General features: G+C 39.1%; 1 protein-coding gene across 6 annotated transcripts in view; it reads left to right on the top strand.

Annotated features, from left to right (window-relative positions):
- Positions 1 to 19834, top strand: part of robo2 (roundabout, axon guidance receptor, homolog 2 (Drosophila)) — a 265284-nt gene that overhangs the window by 34902 nt on the left and 210548 nt on the right. The window lies entirely within an intron of this gene.

The raw sequence follows: 19834 nt of genomic DNA on the forward strand, positions 1-19834 counted from the left end.
ACTGTTCACATCCTAACTGTCCTAACGACTTGTGTTAGACAAGGTATTTGCTGCTTGGCGAGCAAGAAAAAATATCTCTCCACGAATAATCCCGTTGACTCTTGTGGATTGTGTGAAGGAAAAAAAATAGAGGGTAGATAAGATTATAGGTAATGAAGAGGAATGGATTGAGGCAAAGCAGATGGAAAATGGAAGCAGTCTTAACTCCATGACCAGCAGCTTTGTGATAGTGATTTAAGAGGTCAGAGAAGAAAGATAAAGGCTTGTGCATTATTAATGCTGAAGGGATCTAACTGATGTGACTGCAAGTTTCTGCTGATGTTCCTGCTGCAGAAAAACGATAATTCATCAAAGTGTGTTATCACTGCCTCATGCAATAACATGTTTGAATCTGTATCTGCTCTCATTCCTGTTTCTTCATATTGTAAAAATAGAACAAATACCTGCTTTTTTAGCTAGCTGTCACTTTCCCGGGGTGGAAGTATACATGAACTGAACTAAATGCACCAAAATGAATTTTTAAAGTCAGTTCTGCAGGAATTTGACCTCTTTCTCTGTGGAAGTGCTTGAAAAAATATTTCCCTTGGTGTTTGTGAAACTGGAGAATATTTATCTACAAGTGTGGAAAGTTTGTGCAACGCAGGCTGGTGAAACTGCAAACACTGTTACCAGTACACAGTCGGGTCCGTGCGCATGTGGCGTTCTCGTAGAATTGTGTGTTTGTGTCTGCTGCCCGTATTTGTACGTGCATGTTTGCGTGCGAGATTGAGTGTGAGCTTGATGTTTGCTGTCGCTCCCAGTGTAGATTGATGGCTTATGGACAGGTAATTTATGACCTCTTTGTGGCAGGCGGAGAGAATGGTGACATGTGACTTTCCCTGCAGAAAAAATAAATGTTGCTGTGGAGCCCACATCACCTTATCCTCACTTGTTTTTGAAAGAACAGATTTTGTTTTTCTGTCTTCTCAAAAGCTGTTTTTATGCAGTATACTAATTTCTCTTTCCTAAACCAATAGTTGTTAAAAATTCACCCTCAGTGATTGATAAATACATGAAATATAGCCAATGTTTTTTTCCATATGCTGCTGCTAAATGTTTTAAACCATCATATTATAAGACATGTGTTGAAACTGAAGAACAAAGAGAACACTACAGGACTTAATCATTATAGAAGTTATATTGCAAAGTAATAATAATAATGATGATGATGATGGGGTCAGGGTTGGAACCTTGGTCTTATGTTTGGAGTGGAGGAATGGAACAGGAGAGAAACCAGCTGGGGCTCAGGTGCTAGAGCGGGTCATCTACCAATCGGCAGGTGGATCAAACGACGACTCTTACAACTCATGTGCCAAATTATCCTTGGGCAAGATAGTGAACCCCAATCTTGTCCCCAGTGCATCTATCAGTGTGTGAAAGAGCGTGGGAATGTTATATGAAAGTGCTTAATTATAGATAAAAACAACGTGTGTGTGAATGAGATTTGCAGTAGAAAGCGCTCAGAGTGCTCAAAAAGGCGCTATATAAGAAGCACTTCATTTAACATTTAATTATAAGCTATGTTTAAGATTGTGACAAATGAGATTCTAACACTATGGCACTGGCACTATGAAATTGATGACCTAAAAATAGGAAAATGCATCAAAAATAGTAAACACCGCTAATTTTATTGGTCTCTAAAATCTGACATCAGTAAGTGTTGCCAATACAGTTCATCACTTTACTATTTTTTGCCCTAATTAGAGTTGTGCAAAAGTTGTACTCCACCACTGCTGGCAGATTCTCAATGAGTTAGCTAGTTTAGGGTTACTGCATGTCTCTGATAGCTAGCTAAACTGGACAACTGGCTGAGAAACAGCACAAACTGCCACAGTCAACGTAGCCTGAAGGGCCTTACATGTATCACATGTCTTCATCTTATTAAACTAGAAGAATCTGAACTTGTTGTTGTAGCCAGGAGTGATACCAAATCCACAATGCATTATCTGGCAGTTACACGCGTGTCCTTTGTCCTCTGCAAGATTGGTTGAAATATTTTCGATTAAATAATTTATTAAAGGCAATCGATACACTCTTAAAATTGCACTATAGTCCTGAAACCACACAGTTGGACTCATTGATTAATCATTAGCTGCCTTACATTTCACCACAGTTTTTTCTCTGTGCCCATTATTAACCATGCATGTCTGACCCTTACCTCGCTGCTCAGATTCCACCTCTAGCTGTCTTTGTTTTGCCTCTCTCTCAGTAGGGAGCTGGGGACTTTGACATGCCAGCCATCATTTACAGGAATATGGTGTAAAATCGATCTCATGGAGAAGTCTACTGCAACAGTAAATTTGTGAGGGCTGCAGATTAATTTCAAGGTCTTTTTGGGGGAACATATGGTCTGTCTGAAATGGGGAGAACACATGAAGGTGTGATATCATATTGTAATTCATCATGTGGCTATATTCTCTGTTGCCTGCGCGTCTGTGCCAGAGGTTTATTGAAAGGACAAGACAGTTTCATTTGAGCTGAAATAAACATCAAATGGTGGCCCAGCTCAATCAATCGCTTTGTCCGTCCAAGTAATTCTTCCCCAGAGATGAAGGCTGTAGTGAGAGGAGCAAGAGCAGGAAGTAGAATGGCAGAGAGGGAGAGAAATGTGTGAGCAGAGGTTGCCTGATGGATGGGGAAGTTATTACACCATGGGGAGGACGTGTCATTTATTGCCAGTTGCCTGTCTCTTGTTGCCTCTTGTTTCTTTTATGGCAGTGATTACAGAGCGGATGCATGGACAAAGAGCTCCCTCAGAGATCCCCATCAGCCATATAAAACACATGCAGACAGAAACACAAGCAAACTGGATTCTAACCTTCCACAGCAAGCCGGTGCACCGCCAGGACAGACAGGGCATGCTGTGGGTAAGAGTTAGATTAGCGAGGTCTACTACAGGATGTGTCTGTCCCTGATATGATGTCTTGCTAAAGCCAGAGTCCAACAGACCTTGAACAACTTCTTTTGTTTCTCGCTACCAGGAACTGTAAACAAATACAAAATCTGCTGCACACAGAAGTCGTTAGTGTGTCTGCGTAAGACCGTGGCTCATCCCCAGATCAGTCGAGCAAAATGTCTGCGGTAGAGCTGGAAAAACACAATCACAATAACAACTGTCTGAAGAATGTAGCTGAAGGAAATGAGTATTTATTTTATTGCATTATTTTTTTTTTATGGGTAAATTTTAATCTGAATAAAAAAGCAGACCAGGCCAGCCTTAAAAAATATAATTGTATTTTCCCAGACTTAAAGAAACTGATAATAGACTGTATTGTTGAATACCACATTGTCTATTTAAAGGCGATCACTGGAAGATATGAATTGCTTCCTTCTTTACACTTTACATTTCCATTATACAAAATTTGCAAACTTCTACCCATAAAAAAAGACTTAAGTCGCTGCTTGGGAGATTTGTGCCCATGTTCATTGTCTCCTAATCACTCAGCTATCAAGCCAGCCCCACTGCTCCAACTTTTTTATCCAAGGACAGTGGCAATTTAGTGGTGCCTGTTCCTGACACTGTGCCAAGCCATGCTCTTCTTTGTTGTCCTATTTTTCATAACGCCACTTTCTTCCAGGGCTAAACAATAACAGAAGGGAGGGCCTTTAATAAGCCTCCATCTCAGCACTGTGGAGCTCAGGGGCGTGTGGCAACAGTAACTGTGTGTATTTATTATTGATGGCTGGCACCTTGGCCCTATGTTTGCAGTGGAGGAACGGAACAGGAGAGAAACCAGGTCATCTACTGCGCTATGGAGAAAGTGCCGGAGGCCCAGCTGACTCACCCAACCAACATTATTGCATTATTATTGCATTTCTTTCATTACTGCTATCACCTGCTTTTTCAATACCTCTGGCTTGGAGTCACAGTTCCCAAAGAGTTTTCCTCATGGCCTTACGGAGAGTCACTTCTCACAAATTTACCTGTTCTGTTACACACACAGATGCTTTACTGTTTCTCTCAATCCTCTCAATCTTAACAGCCCCCTTTCTCTCGTCCGGTGTGTGAAGTGTTTTTCACAACTTTGAAGAAAAGTAATACGATTAGCCTTTGAAAAAACATCACTTCAATTCAATGTTGTTGAGTTGCTGCAAGGGATAATTTGCTGGACCAAAAATGTTTTGCTACAAATATTTAAACAATCTTTTACTCTAGGGTAATATTTTAGCCTAGTAGATGGTTATTTCCCATTTAATAACCTGGTTTTACACATGCATTTGTGTTATGGGATGCAATTAGGATGGACAGAATGTTGTTGTTCAGAATTATGTTTTGAGGTCAAAAGCACAGTAAACACCTCAGATATATCACATTGACCCCCAGTGTGTTTTTTGTTTTAGAGGGGTGCATTAATTTGTGCTGCCGAAATTATACTGCACTACATGTAACACCCACATGTTTAAAGTGAAGTAATTATAATTTGTGGGTTGAGTAGAATGGTCACAGAGTTTGTAAACATTGATGCAGAGCATTTGTATCCTAGTCATATTGCTCTTTCTGTCTCCAAGAAGGCAACTGTGGGTGTTTGATCTCATTAATGTGGTGATTAAGTGTTCATTGTCTCATATTTCTCTACTAGAAAAGATTCTACTCTCTTTATGTGCCTGTGAATTGTAAATGTAATGGGACTAAATGATACTATCACGTCCTGCATGAGCCATTACTGTTTCAGGGTAAATGTGTTTCCCAGAATTAGCAGTAGGTCGGCCCATTGTGTTATCACACGTAGTGATCACGGGGATGAATGCCTCACTGAAATGTTTCCTATTCAAATGGTTAAAATACACAATTAAAAGTGCATAACTGCAACTTTATTCAGTAAAATGTTCCTGTCTGATTTCAGTCACTGATCCATTTGATTGGGCTGATACAACCATGAACACAAATAGAGATGGACCGATCCGATATTACGTATCAGTATCGGTCCGATACTGACCTAAATTACTGGATCGGATATCGGAGAGAAATAAAAAATGTAATCCGATCCATTAAATATCACAAAAGCACCTCAGAAAACTTGCGACATGGCGTAACTCAGCTCATAACCGTAGCACGTCGGAGCAGTATGCGTCACGTGATAGAGCAGCTGTGGCGTGCAAGACCTGTTGGCGGTCTGGTTCAGCATTTGGAGCCTCGCTACCAACCTGGCATTTCATCTCCGAGAAAGGTATCCCAGAGAGAAGTAAAGCAAGTGTGTAAGTTCATCTCAGAATGTTTGTAAAGCATTCCCACGTTACGTTTAACAACCGATACATGGAGCGACTGCCTCTCTCTCCCTCCCTCTCCTGCTGCTACTTCAATCATGAAACTGATTAATGATCAGCTGATCGGCTTTTCTGTCGCTAGTCCGTCTCTCTTGTTTATTTATCGCCCACTTTGCACCAGAAAGAGGAAACCAGCGGCTGAACAACAGCAGCACGTTTAAGCTTGATAATCTGTTGTTAGAATTTATTTAATATTACTTTCTACACCAGGATCCTTTTATACGTAGCTGATGGCTGCTAACTGCGCAGGGACGGGTCTAGCAAAGTTTTGCCAGGGGGCCAGGTAGGGGATTAACAGGGAAAAGAAACGCTTTTCTTTCTTATTCTCGTTTAAAACGTCTAGCTGTTAATAAATAATTATCTGAATCTTACAACCAAAGTTTTAATCTGATGTAAAATGTATAGAAGTCCATTACTGTAAACTATTAAGTCTAATACACCCTAGTAAGCTATAGTACTTTTGGGAAGATATAATCAGTGCAGTCTGCAACTCTGTTGAAGAAAGATGTTGAATCTATTTAATTATTGTAGAAAAATAATAGATTTCTGTGCATTTTTTTTTACAGGTGCATTAAATTAAAGTTGATTACATTGATTAAGCATCACGAGGAAGAGGGTGGTTCCTTTTTTTTTTTTTTTTTTGCTGGGAGTTGGCAACCCTATTAGTAACCCTATTTCTGCTAAGTACTCTTTAAAACACCAGAATAGGTAGGATGGTGCAGGTTTAAGTTTATTAGCTTGATGAGTGTTGCTGAACTATGAAACATTTTGGGTGCAGTGTATTTTTTGAATACAGGTATAGCAGAATAGCTTTAGTGTTTGTTTGTTTTTTAAAACTTGACTATGAACTTATACACAATGCAGCAAGATATTAAAAATTACATTATATTGGATTCATATCGGCAGATATCCAAATTTATGATATCGGTATTGGTATCGGACATAAAAAAGTGGTATCGTGCCATCTCTAGACACAGCCTACAATGATATTTATGTGCTTGGTATATTGGTACTATGAACCAGAAATTTAGTAGGTAGTACCAATACCACAGAATTGCATGATTCTCAAGACTGGTATAATGTTAGTTTAAGCAGTTATATAATGTTAGCCACTGTAAACATGTTAGCCTATGAAAGGCTATGCATAGTTGATTTTTACAAAGACATTGCCAGCTGCCTTACACAAGATGGTAAGCTGTGTTTCAGGATCGCATGAAAATAATGCTTTGACTGCTGTTGGATGTTGAGCTAAAACTGCACCAATTTCACCTTGAATTATTTGAACACATCTAGGTTTAGTCTTTTAGGTGTTTCTCTGAACTGGAAGCCTTTCCTTTTGGTATAGAAAGATATGACAGTTTCCGTTCTGGTGGCCTCCATGGTTTGTTTACACCATCACCTGTTGGATTTATGTCATACAATATTATGGAATTTTGATCTTTCTTAAATTCGCAATATATTAAATTAGAGATTTTTAAAGTTTATAATTACGCTGTGTTGTAGGGTAACACTGGAAGTAGTTTTGTTGCTTTTCCACTGAGGACGGCGATGTAATCTATAACTCAACAAATTATGTTCATGCTTAGCCACTCACTGTGTATGGCATATTTATTACCTTTATCTAACCAGGATGTTCTATTGATTTCAAATCTCTTTTACTAGGGAGAACTGGTCAGGAGAGCAGCCGTAGAAACTCAAAACATCTAAGAAATCCAAAAAATCCAACATGGTTGGAAATGGAAAGAAATTCTGTGCTTAAAACAGAACATTGATACTGAAGATGTGTTCTGTTTTAAAACACCAGCACTCCAGCTGACTTTGTGTATTGTACATCGAACAAATAAATAGATTAAAGCATTTCTTTTTAATCTAGCATAGAGTGATTTTCCAAAGTATTTCTTTCTTATTTTGTCAGTAAAATTTGCAAACATAGAGTTTAGAATTGAAAGAAAAGATTAGATCTGTTTTCTAGATTTTTGATTGATTGGTGGATTGAAAGGAAGTTCAGCAATTCATCACCATCACATGTATTTATTTTTGATGGATTTAAAAAACACATGTTTTCAAACATGTACTGAATATCTTCACGATTTGGGAAAAAAAATGTATTGCTGGGAATGGTGGGATATTCGCTATTTTCTGATATTTCATGGACTATTATTTTTTACTATACCCTAGTTGTGCTCATGTAGTGGCCGCTTTCTTTTATTTATTTTTATACTGCGTGTGTTTGTGTGTGTATGTGTGTGCATGCTCTGTCTGACAAACCATCACTGGCCTTGTTTAATGGAAGGGTCACTAGAGGTCATTCAGGGCCAGAGCCGACCACGGGCCACGCATTCCTTGGGTCACTCATAATTACCCGGCTTGTAGCCTGGGGGGGCGCCATAAAAATGAGATAGGCCATCTCAATCTCCACTCTTCTTGGCCAAGCTTTTTCCTGCGCTAGTTTTAAATGTGTTCAGCGACCCCCAACAAAATAGTTCCATAAACCACAGTGAAGTGTCCCTGGGTTGTCAGTCATGTTTTTTTGTTTCCCTTTTTTCCCCATCAGATATGATGTAGGAAGTTATATGAGCATATTAGCCCAGACCTTTAATGTTTTTATGGCCCACCTCTGAAAATTGTTTGTTTCAGTAGTTGTGTTTTCCTTATTACACAAGTATAAAATATTTCATCCTTATTAGAAACCTGCATAGCTCACTAATAATTGATAGCATGAAGGGAGGGTTCCATCAGAGGAATAGCAATGAGCATTATCTCTTACACCTTTTATGGGGAAGTAAGTGCTCAGGAGTTGTCTTGTTTTGCATTTGATCATTAAGGCTATCATGAGCTCTGCACAACAGATAGGGCGGGGTTTTTTATGGTTTTCATTTATAGCACTCAAACTAAAGGATCTAGTACATTAAATTGAGTAGACAAATAGCTACAACACGTAGATGCAGAGTGTAACTATGTGTTTTACATGTCAGGATATGTAACTGAAGTTGAAAAGAATGTCTTTGTTGGTGGTTTGGGGCAGCGAGTCTCCAGAATAATGGTTGACTAATCCACATCCTCAACTTTACATATTTCATGGAACTATAGTTGATTTTTTTCCTCAAGTACATCATTTTCTTTTCAAATCTTCAGCTCTTTGTTGTCTCGTTCTGACTTGTTCCCCAAATGTCATTTTCAGTGTGTCTTGTATGCTCATCATTCATCTTCAGGCTCCCATAAAATTGAGACAGTGATTTCTTTTATGGCTATTATTAGGGATGGTGTCTGTCTTCAGAAGCCTGCACAAAAGTGTGAGTGGTCCCTTGTGCACTGTTTCATATCAAGGTTAACTTGTAGTGATTAGAATAAGGAGATGAGTAGTTGCCATGGGGATGAAGGAAATGGTAGTGGAGAGGATGATAAGCCTAGAGTGTCTCAAGTCTGATGTTTGTGTTGCACTGCAAACAAAGCTAATCTAAGTATTGTTCATATGTATCATATGGATTTTTTTCTCCTTTTGCAGTATGGTGTGATAATGTAACAGATTCCTCTTACATGATTATTGCTACAGTTGAACCGTAGTCTAATATTGTAATTACTTACTTGAATGCAGTATTTTATTTTTTACTTTTTTATACCTACAGATGATGGAATGTATTCACCTATGTATTTCTTTATTTCAGGTTTCATTAGAGAGATAATTGTAATTATTATGAGGGATAATGAGTAATCAAATGTTATTTTATATTATAAATGTTTGCATTCATCGATTATACAAGCAAGATAATTAAGTACTTTTATTCATTTTTGCAGTGACACTGTTATTTTGTCTTATGAATCCAACACACACTTTTTCTTTGCTGTAGTCCACTGTTGCACCTCCCTAAAAACAAACAAAAAACCACTCACAGATCTCCTGCTTTGTAGGCGTTGCCCAGCAGGGATCATTGTTTCCCAGTGTAAGACAAACACATTAAAAAACACCCCCAAGTCATTTAGTTATTTGGTTTTCGGTTAAGCCCTAAGAAAATCAGATGTTTCAAAGAAAATGTTAGAACAAAGATCAATAAATGCATAATGCTTCTAAAACTGAGCAATCTGAATTGTAAACAATCATCATCTCAGTATTTATTATAATATCTGTGATTATGATTTTGGCTATAATCATAATCAAAGCGGCACGGTGGTTAGCACTGTTGCCGCACAGCAAGAAGGTCCTGAGTTCAATTCCAACATCAGGCCGGGGTCTTTCTGTGTGGAGTTTGCATGTTCTCCCCGTGTTTGCGTGGGTTCCCTCCGGGTACTCCGGCTTCCTCCCACCGTCCAAAGACATGCAGCTTGTGGGTATAGGTTAATTGGATAATCCAAATTGTCACTAGGTGTGAATGTGCAAATGTACCTGTGTGTTAGCCCTACGACAGATTGGCGACCTGTCCAGGGTGTACCCTGCCTCTCGCCCTATGACAGCTGGGATAGGCTCCAGCGCCCCCCGCGACCCTGAAAAGGATAAGCGGAAGCGAATGGATGGATGGATAATCAAAGCTAGCTCGTAATATTTTCCATTAACCGATGAGTTTTGGTTGGCTGTCTGAACTGTTGCTTTGGGAATTCTGGCATCTGTCTTTGAAAAATATGCATCCACAAATAGTATTCATGTGATACTGAACAATTTTCTCTAACTTAACCTCTTAAACAGCACTTTGTTTACAGTACTGCCAACAATGTCAACAATCTAGGCTCCATCTTGGATGGAAAATTTCTGTTCTTTGACACATTTTTTAAGTAACTGTTTAAGGCTCTTTATAGAAAATCCCCTTGAAATCATAATCCCAAATTATGTAAAACCCTAATCTCAATCTGTTGTTATCAACTGGGTCATCTTCAGTCATTACAAAAATGGTGTCTTTAGTGAAGGAAATTCTCAAAGTTGTGTTCATTTTGTTACAAAGACTGTATAATTGGTGATTTTGACCATTTCTATAGCTCCATGGCACCCGCGTCTTCTATGGAGTTAAGCCAAAATCCTATTCAGTGTATGTTTCCCTTGGCAGTGCCTTGAACATTCAATCTATAATCCTTGGAGGAAAGGGCTAATGCCCCATGATCGCCCCCGTGAGAGGTACTATCCTCACATCCCTAATGCAGAGCTGCTTCTCCCTGCTGCCGTCCCCAACAACACAATAATTAATGAGCTCGAACAGCCTATCACTGTACAAACCTCCCTGCCCAATCTCAATTATCCACATCATGCAATGATAATTTGACTTACGTAGGTGCTAATTTCATATAAGTTAAAAGGCAATTAGGAAAATGTGTCTTTTGGACAGGCAGAGGGATTAAGGCTAAGCTGTGATGCCACCAGTCTTCAGAGGCTTCAGGCTTATACTGGGTATGGAGGCCTCTGCTTGGCAACAACATTATCGGTCATCACATTAATAACCCCATATTTCACATCTCCATTTGATGTGCTACATTTAATTAAAGTGTGAGGTTGTGTGATGAATTAATGCCTAATTGGAAAGCACCTCTTGAACAATCTCTTTGCCCTACACCAGATGTGGTTAGTTATGTGGTGAGATAAGTTGCCTTTTCTTGTGTCCAAGGCTAAAATAAATAAAACTGGACACATTTTGTGGACGCACATCTTTCTTTTGATACATTACTACAGTATGTCACCTGCAGAACTATGCATTTCAGAAACAAGGCGTCTTCAGTGATGCAGTTTGACACAGCAGTGTTTGTGTGTAGGATAGAAGGTCGTTGCATACAAGAGTATCAACTACACAGGTAAAACTCACCTGCCAGCTAAAATTAAGGGTAAAAGCTCTGAAAACGTGGACAACTGGACCCAATCTTCGGTTTAGAAACCTCAAACATCTGCTATTCCACATTATAGTCATAGTTCAAATCTCATAAAAATGTAAATCTGCCGTAAGGTGCAGGAGAGTGCTTAGAAAATGATTTATAAATACCTCTGACATACTGTGTATTTTCTATGCATATATTTCTCTCTTTGAAAGCTGGTGCATGGGAATTTGAGCTAATCTGACATTTCATACACCTCAGACTATTTTGGGAGATACTTAAAGATAGAGGTTTTCTCTCCTACCTCAGCATTCCCTGAGCGTAGAAATGATGATTATTGTGGATTTGCATAGAAGTGTTGTTAACGAGTTTACTCATACCGTTTAGAGCCTAAAAAGCAATTTTCACCTAGGCAGTAACCATGCAGGATATTGAAGTATGATATATGCTCAGGACCTTGGTTCTGCTTATTCCTGAGGACATTTTGACTGTTGTTTAACTTGCTGTTCTCTCTTTAGATCGGGTTTTCTGGGCCAGATTGTTTGTCTTGTGCGTGTTCTGCTCTAAAGGAGACCTAACAAATTGAATTTGTTTAATAGTGGCAGACAAACTAACTCCCATTACAAACAGGTTAGCCCCATTTACCCTTTTCCTTGTTTCAAATTAAAGCATCAATGTTACACTTGAGCTTGTCAGTCCACTGGACTCCCTCCTGCTGCACATCAGGCAAGTTTTTATTTTTTTCATTGTGTAGCTGTTTATCTGCACTAGATATTATGTTCTCGTGCCTGCATGTTTTTCATCATTTGTACCTCACGCTGTAGTAATGACTCTCAGGAACTTGATTAATGCGAGTATTGATTTCATTGTTAAATGCATGGACTCCAGTGTAGAATTCATCAAAATAGAGTTGCATATAATTAAATTGTCTGTTTATATTTAATGGCTCTACATAATTATAAATTATTAAAACTGACACTGGTATTTTTAACACAGGATAATGATGCTGTCTGTTAATATGTTTATTATGTTAGAAATGAAGGCGAAGGTTCATCCAAATTCAAGCACATGGTCTCATTTCAGGTGTACAGTACTACAAGGAGCATTCTGGGCTACATGAATGTAATGAAAAATGGCTAGTAGGACAATGAAAGATCAGTACTGAAAATGCGTATGTTAAAAAAGACCTTTATTATTGAAATGCATCTTCTTCAGTAATTTTTTCAGGTGGCCTCATGTGGATATCTGTATATAACTGTCCTTTTTGTAACTGGCATTTAAAATACAAGCACTTAAACTGTTTTGACGAAGAGGGGAGGTCACTGGGACTGGATTGAAGCTTAATGTGACATTTCTTTCTTGTATATTAACAAAAAATGTTTCATTAAGACCACAATCTTTAAGAATGTTGAAAAGCAATCAAACCTGAACTGTTAAATAAAAGATAACGGAAACATCCTCAATTTTTAGAGTCAGCTGTGCTTTTTATCTCTAACCGAGTCAATGATCCACTTTCCTATTCCTGGTAGTATTTTCTGCTCTTACTACTCTCTCTGTTGTCCATCATCCCTACTATAGCTATAAAAAAAAAATCCTACACATACCCACCCCCACACATACAGACACCATTTTTGGGTAGTGGGATTATGGACTGTGTCCCAATGCATCCATATTTCAGGGTTGTATCTCTAGTGTCACTCTACATCTTGTCTGTGGAAGCAACAAGGAGGATTCAGCTTGTGTTTAAGCATGTTTATGTTGCTGACCCAGTTACTGGATTCTTGCAGCGTTAGATATGTGGGCAGGGTGGGGCAGAATGTAGACATCATTTATTTCAGTTTAGCTTTGCATTGTAATAGAGATTTACACATTCACACATGAGCACAAATGAACGACAATACATAGGCATTCAGTGATGCACACACAAACACACACACCTCTCTAAATTATATGTGACGAGCGCTCAATCACTTGACCAATCCTTGAACTTTATGTGATTCTCATAAATGGCATTAGAAAAAAGGCACAAGCGTAGAGCTTCTTCAGATGTTTTAGAGTAGCTACATTGTAAAAATACAAATTAGCTCCCAGTGGATGGGTAATGGAATACCTACGCTGAGCAGAGAAAGTGGTTAGATAACCAGGGGGACACAAAACCATGTGGAATGCTTTAGAGTTTCATTTAAAATCCAAGGTATTCAATAATGTGGAGAGAACTTTGAAAGCTCAGCCGAGTATTCAAGCACAGAGGATGTCAACAGTGTTGGGAAAGTTAAAGGTACAGCAGACGCAGCGCAGAGTGTGTGGGAGCAGGGATGCTGTTATGATATGGTGAAATGACATGAAAACAACAATCTGGTATATTTTCATGTTCAGGTTTTTGGGCATTTCTGTTGCATTGCCTACAGTCAGGTTAAAACTGAACTTTGTGATGTCATGTTAACCAGAATTACTGCAAGACGTCAGCCTGTTATTTGAACATTCAACACATGAAGTAATACAGAGCTCTTGTTGAGTCACCACTCTTCATTATTCCCCTTCTCATATTTTTTGATACTCTCACACTTTACATCATCTTTGTATCAGATGATGTGAAGTCAGTTCTTGTTGTTCATTGCAATATACACTTACCAGCCACTTTGTTAGGTACACCTGCTGTTAACGAAACAAACTACTTTAACCTCCTAATCACTTGGCAACAGGTCAGTGCATTTAAGCATGTAGGTATGGTCAAGACTTTGAATGTGGAGTGGTTGTTGGTGCGTGACGGAGTGGTCAGAGTGTTTCAGAAACTGCAATCATCTCTAGGCTTTGGAGAATGGTCCAAAAAAACCCAGAAAATATCCAGAGAACAGAAGAACACTCCTGTCAGTCAGGAAACTGAGGCTGCAACTTGCAGAGACTCACTGAAATTGGTTAATATAAGATAGGAAAAGTGTTCTGCTGCAACTTTTGTTATCCTGTGTAAGTGTCCTGTTTCGCTTCAAGGGTTCAGGCCGATCGAAGTGATGTTTTCGTGTGGGGGATATGTTCTTGGCACACTTTGGGCACTTCAACAAAACTGAGCATCGTTTAAATGCCACATCCTACCTGAGTACTGTTGCTGTCTATAATCATTCCTGTACCACGGTGTGCCCATATTCTGATGGCCGCTTCCAGCAAGATAACAGAGCATGTCACAAAACTCAAATCATCCCAAACTTGTTTTGAAGTGGCCAGTGAGTGCCTCACTTCGCATTACCTACCCCGCTGGGTTTCTATATCAACTCATGTACATCTTTTGTGTACTTAGTAAAGGTCAAACCACCATAATTATCTTGCAGCAATTAGGGGAGAATAATCAATCAATCAATCAAGGCTTTATTCGCCACGTGCAGGTTGCCCTGCAGTGAAATAGGACCCCCCCAACCTTACACACACAACACAGACATCACATGGGGATACAGGTTGGAGATCGGTAGCGTTACAGAAAAAAAACCCACTGAAATACAGTACATTGTAGTGCTAGGCTAAGTAAACAGTCTTCCAGCCAACCCAGGTGGCCTTGCATGGAATGGGAAGGAACAGACTAAACACAGTCGTTATCAGGGTGTTTTTGTTCGGCTCCAGCCTTGCGACCGCAGCTGGCGCCGAAAGGGTCTCTGCATGAAGTGATGGTGCTTTTTACTTTAGTGCAAACAGCTCATATGAATTTCAAAGCAGTTCTACAGTCCAACACTGGTCTCTCAATCTCCCGTTGGAGAGCCGCGAGCTTCGCCATACTTGCGCTCTGTGATGTTGTCATTCTTGTGCTCAAAGAGCCGATTCTGTGAACTCACGACAATGTGCCTCCCCGAGATGTCATCCAATTTGCGCCCAGAGATGTTATTCCGAGTGAGCCCTTCCGAGTTGTAATCCAGTCTGCAGTCAGAGATCTTATTCTGAGTATTCACGGCAGCTGTAAGCCTTTCCAAGATCTTATCCGTGCTGCACTCAATGAGCCCATTTTGAGAAACTCACACCTCTTCCCATCGTTCCAATCCCAGCGGGCAGCCTTGTGGGGGTTTGAACAGCCGGTTCCGCTTTCTTAATTCTTCGATAAGTCAGGGCCAAGCCAGCTCCGATCAGCAAGAACCCTGTTACCATGGTTCCGAATAGGTAGATATCTTCAGCACTCAGGCTCATCCAAGCCCAACGTTCTCGTTGAGAAAGGGGTGTCAATTGCATTTAGGGACCAGTTGATCAAATCCATAATTCCTCTTTTAGAACAGACTGTGAGAGAGGGTTCCAGGGAAAAGTAATACAAAAAAACACGAGACTAGACAAGGACATAAGAGGCTAAGCAGGGAAGCTAAGGGAGAGGAGGAGAGGAGAAAAGTGCGACCGCCTTCGTCAAGAGCAAGAGCAGAAAAGTGGTAAATACATAAATACATTATCATGGCATCAAATTTAATACAAAACTGAAATTATTCTTTATTCTTTTATCCCTCTTCTTCCTGTTGCATCTGTGTTTTCTGTGGCATAAGCCACTCTAAACTCTACTTGCTGAGTGAGTAGTACTTTCAACTTTTTTAGACTCCTGATAGACTGCTGGATCCCCCAGTAATGAGCCATGTCACCACCACTTGTGAAGAAGCTGCTGTCTGTTCACTGGAGAGATGTTCTGCTGCACACACTAGCACACAAACACACATGCTTCACTCACCATCACTGAGAGTTCTCCTATGACTCTTAAAAGAATGATGCTTCCTCTCAAACAGGTGCAATGTCTCATGTGGAAAAGCTACGTCTGTGAAACCTGTGTATCAGCTTTAAGACACATTTTGCACACATCTAATTATTAAATGATACTAGCTGCATATTTTACCTCCTTGATCTCACTGACAACACCATCCATCTGTGTGTCCTTCATAACTCTGCTGTCAGTGAACATGTGACACTACTTGTCCTTGTTGCGAAGCTTGTTGCTCTGACAGTGCTGTGAGATTGATGTATTCACAAACCTTTACTGATGTCTCTCTCTCTCTCTGTATTGGTCCTACAAAGCTGGAGAGCTTGGTCTGTAGGCGTTGTGAATGTTAAGAATACTTTTGTCATCACTGGGTTTTGTCTCTGAGGCTATCTTCAGGTTCCTTTAAGTCGCCACGGTAATTCTCATGATGTTCTTACTCTGAAACTAACCCAGGCAGCAGCCATAATTGAGGTGCCCCCTTTTCTCTCTTATGCTGTCAGGATGACACTGTCCATCCTTCCACTCTCAGCTAAGAAGAAGACAAAGGCAGTTATCTGGTCTTGGCAAGGTTGGCTGTGAAAGTAATTAGAATGCACACTTCTTAGGTCCTTACATAGATATGCTAATTCACCCTATTAATCTTGTCCCCCTCCATGTAAACATGGGAGCCAGATGCTACACCAGTTGCTCCTTGCTTTCAAAACTCAGCTAATGCTGCTTTACTGAGATAGAGCAATCTGCTGGAAAATAATCAACAGTGCCTGACCAGAACATCGCTCTGGAAACTCCCCATGACCTCACTGACTAAGTTCAGAGCTCAAATATCGCTGGAATAATTAGGGTGACTATGCATCTTCCCCATTCCCTCAGCCTTTATCAGTAAACTTCATCCTGTTTATTTAGTGACACTTTAATTGGACGGGTTTTTACTTCAAGCGAAGGGCTCTTTACACATTAGATGTTTATGGAAACGTTGATCTAAAGTGAATATGTTAAATCAGTTTTCAAATGCTGTCTATGAAATAGCTTCTGTGGTGTTCAAAGTGAGCACAGTCTCCATATGGCATAGACATTTATTATTTAATTGTATTTCTTCTTTGTCTCTCCATTTCTTAAAAATATTTAAGTTTTGCAACAGTGGAGTACACAGTACTGGGGAAAAATTACTTATAGCAGGTGAACTTAAGGAAGGGATTTCACTTATTTATTTCCTTCAATGCCATGTGCTCACACAGTGAAGGGCACAGTTAAGTTGACTATCTTGTTACAAGTGCTGGAGCCTAACTGTATACATTACTGCATACTGTGGCTCCTCTAAAAAAGAAAGAAAAAACTCAGAGAGATATAAAACAGAGAATGCGTAAGGTGGTAATGTTGTTAGCAGACCTTCATCTGGCATGGAAAAATAGTCTGTTACTCTAATAAAAAAAGCCCCTGTGCAGCTAGTTCATCTTATTCATCACTCATAGAGGAAAACAGGAAGAACCCTTGTTTTCTAGCACTGTAGCCCCACTTAATAGTCAGAGCTCTGTTGAACCTTTTTCCTTTAGTTGTAAGTAGAAATAACTTCATTATTTTTTATTTTCGAATAAAAATGCAGCTAGAGAAAAGAAAATCATAGCATGGATACATCATTAAGCACAGCAAATGTAATAATTGCTTGTATTTATTAGGTCTGCTTCTCTCCTATTGATCTTCCTGAACTGACCTCAATACTTACCTCCTCCAAACCATCAACATTACTTTTAGAGCACATTCGCAAACTCTTAAAAGACATTTTACTACTAATCTCTACTTCAGCTTTACTACTACTTAAAAAAGACCTTACTAGATCCATCTGTCTCACTTATTTATATACTGATTGCCAACTTCTTTTCAGAAGGTCTTAACAGAGTGTTCAAACAGTTCTGTGACCATTTCCAAATGGTTTATTTAAAGAGCTTTAGTTAGTATGTATGATGATGGCACAGAGACTGCCCGACTGAAGGTTATTTAATATCTTCTTATGGTGTCTGACAGTGGAGAGTGGCCCTTGCAGACTTAATTGTAGCATTCAAAAGCAGTGATTACATTTTACCACATTAGAACTAACCAATATTAAATGAAATACAGCGATCTGGTTTGAATTATATCAATATGTATCCACAGCATCCAAAATGGTTATGTAAATGAGGAGTGTTCCTAGCACACAAAGTTCTCTGGCTGATCCTTTTCACATTATAAGTGTTTCCCCGTAGATAATGCTTAGATAACAATGCATATATTTTCATTGCTACGCAGACCATACCCAGCTGTGTTTATCAATGAAGCCAGATTAAACAAATCAATTTGTTAGGTCTGGATGATTTTTAACTTCTTGCTTCCAAATGCTGATGAAACTGAGGTTTACTATTAAATCCAGAATTTAATTTAAATTCTCATAACATTCTTCTCCCTCATATCTTTTTAAAGACTTTTTAGTATCATATTACCACCAAAAGTTAAATGTGATCCAGCGTTTTCAACTGACAGGACTCTGTCCTGTAGAGTCAACTCCTTGCTTGGGTTCAGGAGACAGCTATCATCTCTACCTTTACATTTAGGCTTAAACCTTTCCCTTTTAACAAATAAAATATACTATAGTTAGAACTGGATCAGAAAACCCAGAATAACCTCTTAATTGTGACTCTGTAGGCTCAGGCTGCTTGGTGGGCTTTTGATGATGCAGTGAACCCTTTTTAGCTACACCTGATGAATTTGCATGCAACTACTGCATTTCATTAACTTCTTTTTCCTACTTTCTTCCATAGTTTGTGTTTTTCCTTGTCTCTCTGTGCTTCTGTCTTTCCATTCTTCCCTCAACCAAAAACGCAGATGACTGCCACCCCGTGACCCAGATTGTCCTGGAGGTTTCTTCCTGTTAAAAGGGAGTTTTTCCTTCCCATTGTCAACAAGTGCTTGCCCACAGGACATAGTTGATTGTTGTAGTCTTATTGTTGTGGTCTTATTGTAGGGTCTTTACCCTGCTATATAAAGTGCCTTGAGATGACTGTTACTGTAAATTGGGCAATATTAATAAAACTGAATTCAACTGAATTCAACATATAACATACATAAACATGTTTGTATTGGGTAGAACATTTCATGGTTACAGAAAGAAAAAGTTGTCACTACTCTGGAAAAAAACAGCATTTATGCTGTTAAAATTCTTCTTATTAATTAATGTGTCATTCAGGAGATGAAATGCATGCCAATAAATATATCTCCGATGAATATATTAACTTTAATCATTCAGACTCAAGCAAAGCTGTGTCAAGCAGTACTGCAGTGTTGTCGTATTTGTCGAATTAAGTGTGTGGCAAGTAAAATGAAACTGTAATGAAACTGTCATCAATATCATTAGGAAAATTGGCAAATTTGTTATTCCAAGTACATTGCTTTCAATATTTCAGACTGACATGCTAAAAAAACACACACACACACACATCGATACACAATGAATACATGCACAAGGGTGAGAGAAATATGCAAATCTACATTTGCAAATCTTATTCTGAACGATGATGTACCCTGCTGCTTTTAGAAATGATATGCCTTTCCGACATATATATCTACTTTACTATAAGGCCTCCTGTTGCTGCTGAAAGTTCCAGATATATCTTTCAAAAGACTCCTACGTGGCTCTTAAAAGCATTTAAGATCTCTGTGGCTGTAGCATTAAATCATATCTGCATTTTGCTCTCTCTCCAGTCTCAATGACAATAACTATTTCTAAATACATGTGTAAGATTGCAGGGATTAATGTTTATAAAAATTAAGACCATGGAGTATAAGATTTATTTGAGTAATTACAAGCTGGTTAGCACATAACAAACATTGCCCTGCTGTTTATCCACTGTGTAAATTTGTATCATCAATAGTTGTATAATTTGTTTTACCAGATGCAGGTGGAAAGTATATGGAGTGCAGATTTACTTCAGTGAGCCCATCCCCTCTCCACGGTGTTGTAGCTACTCTGGACCACCGACCATCACTGGTAGCTGGTCATGTCAC

The sequence above is a fragment of the Perissodus microlepis genome, chromosome 14 (genome assembly GCF_051167445.1).
Source record: "Perissodus microlepis isolate ML-2025 ecotype Zambia chromosome 14, ASM5116744v1, whole genome shotgun sequence".
Classification (NCBI taxonomy): Eukaryota; Metazoa; Chordata; class Actinopteri; order Cichliformes; family Cichlidae; genus Perissodus; species Perissodus microlepis.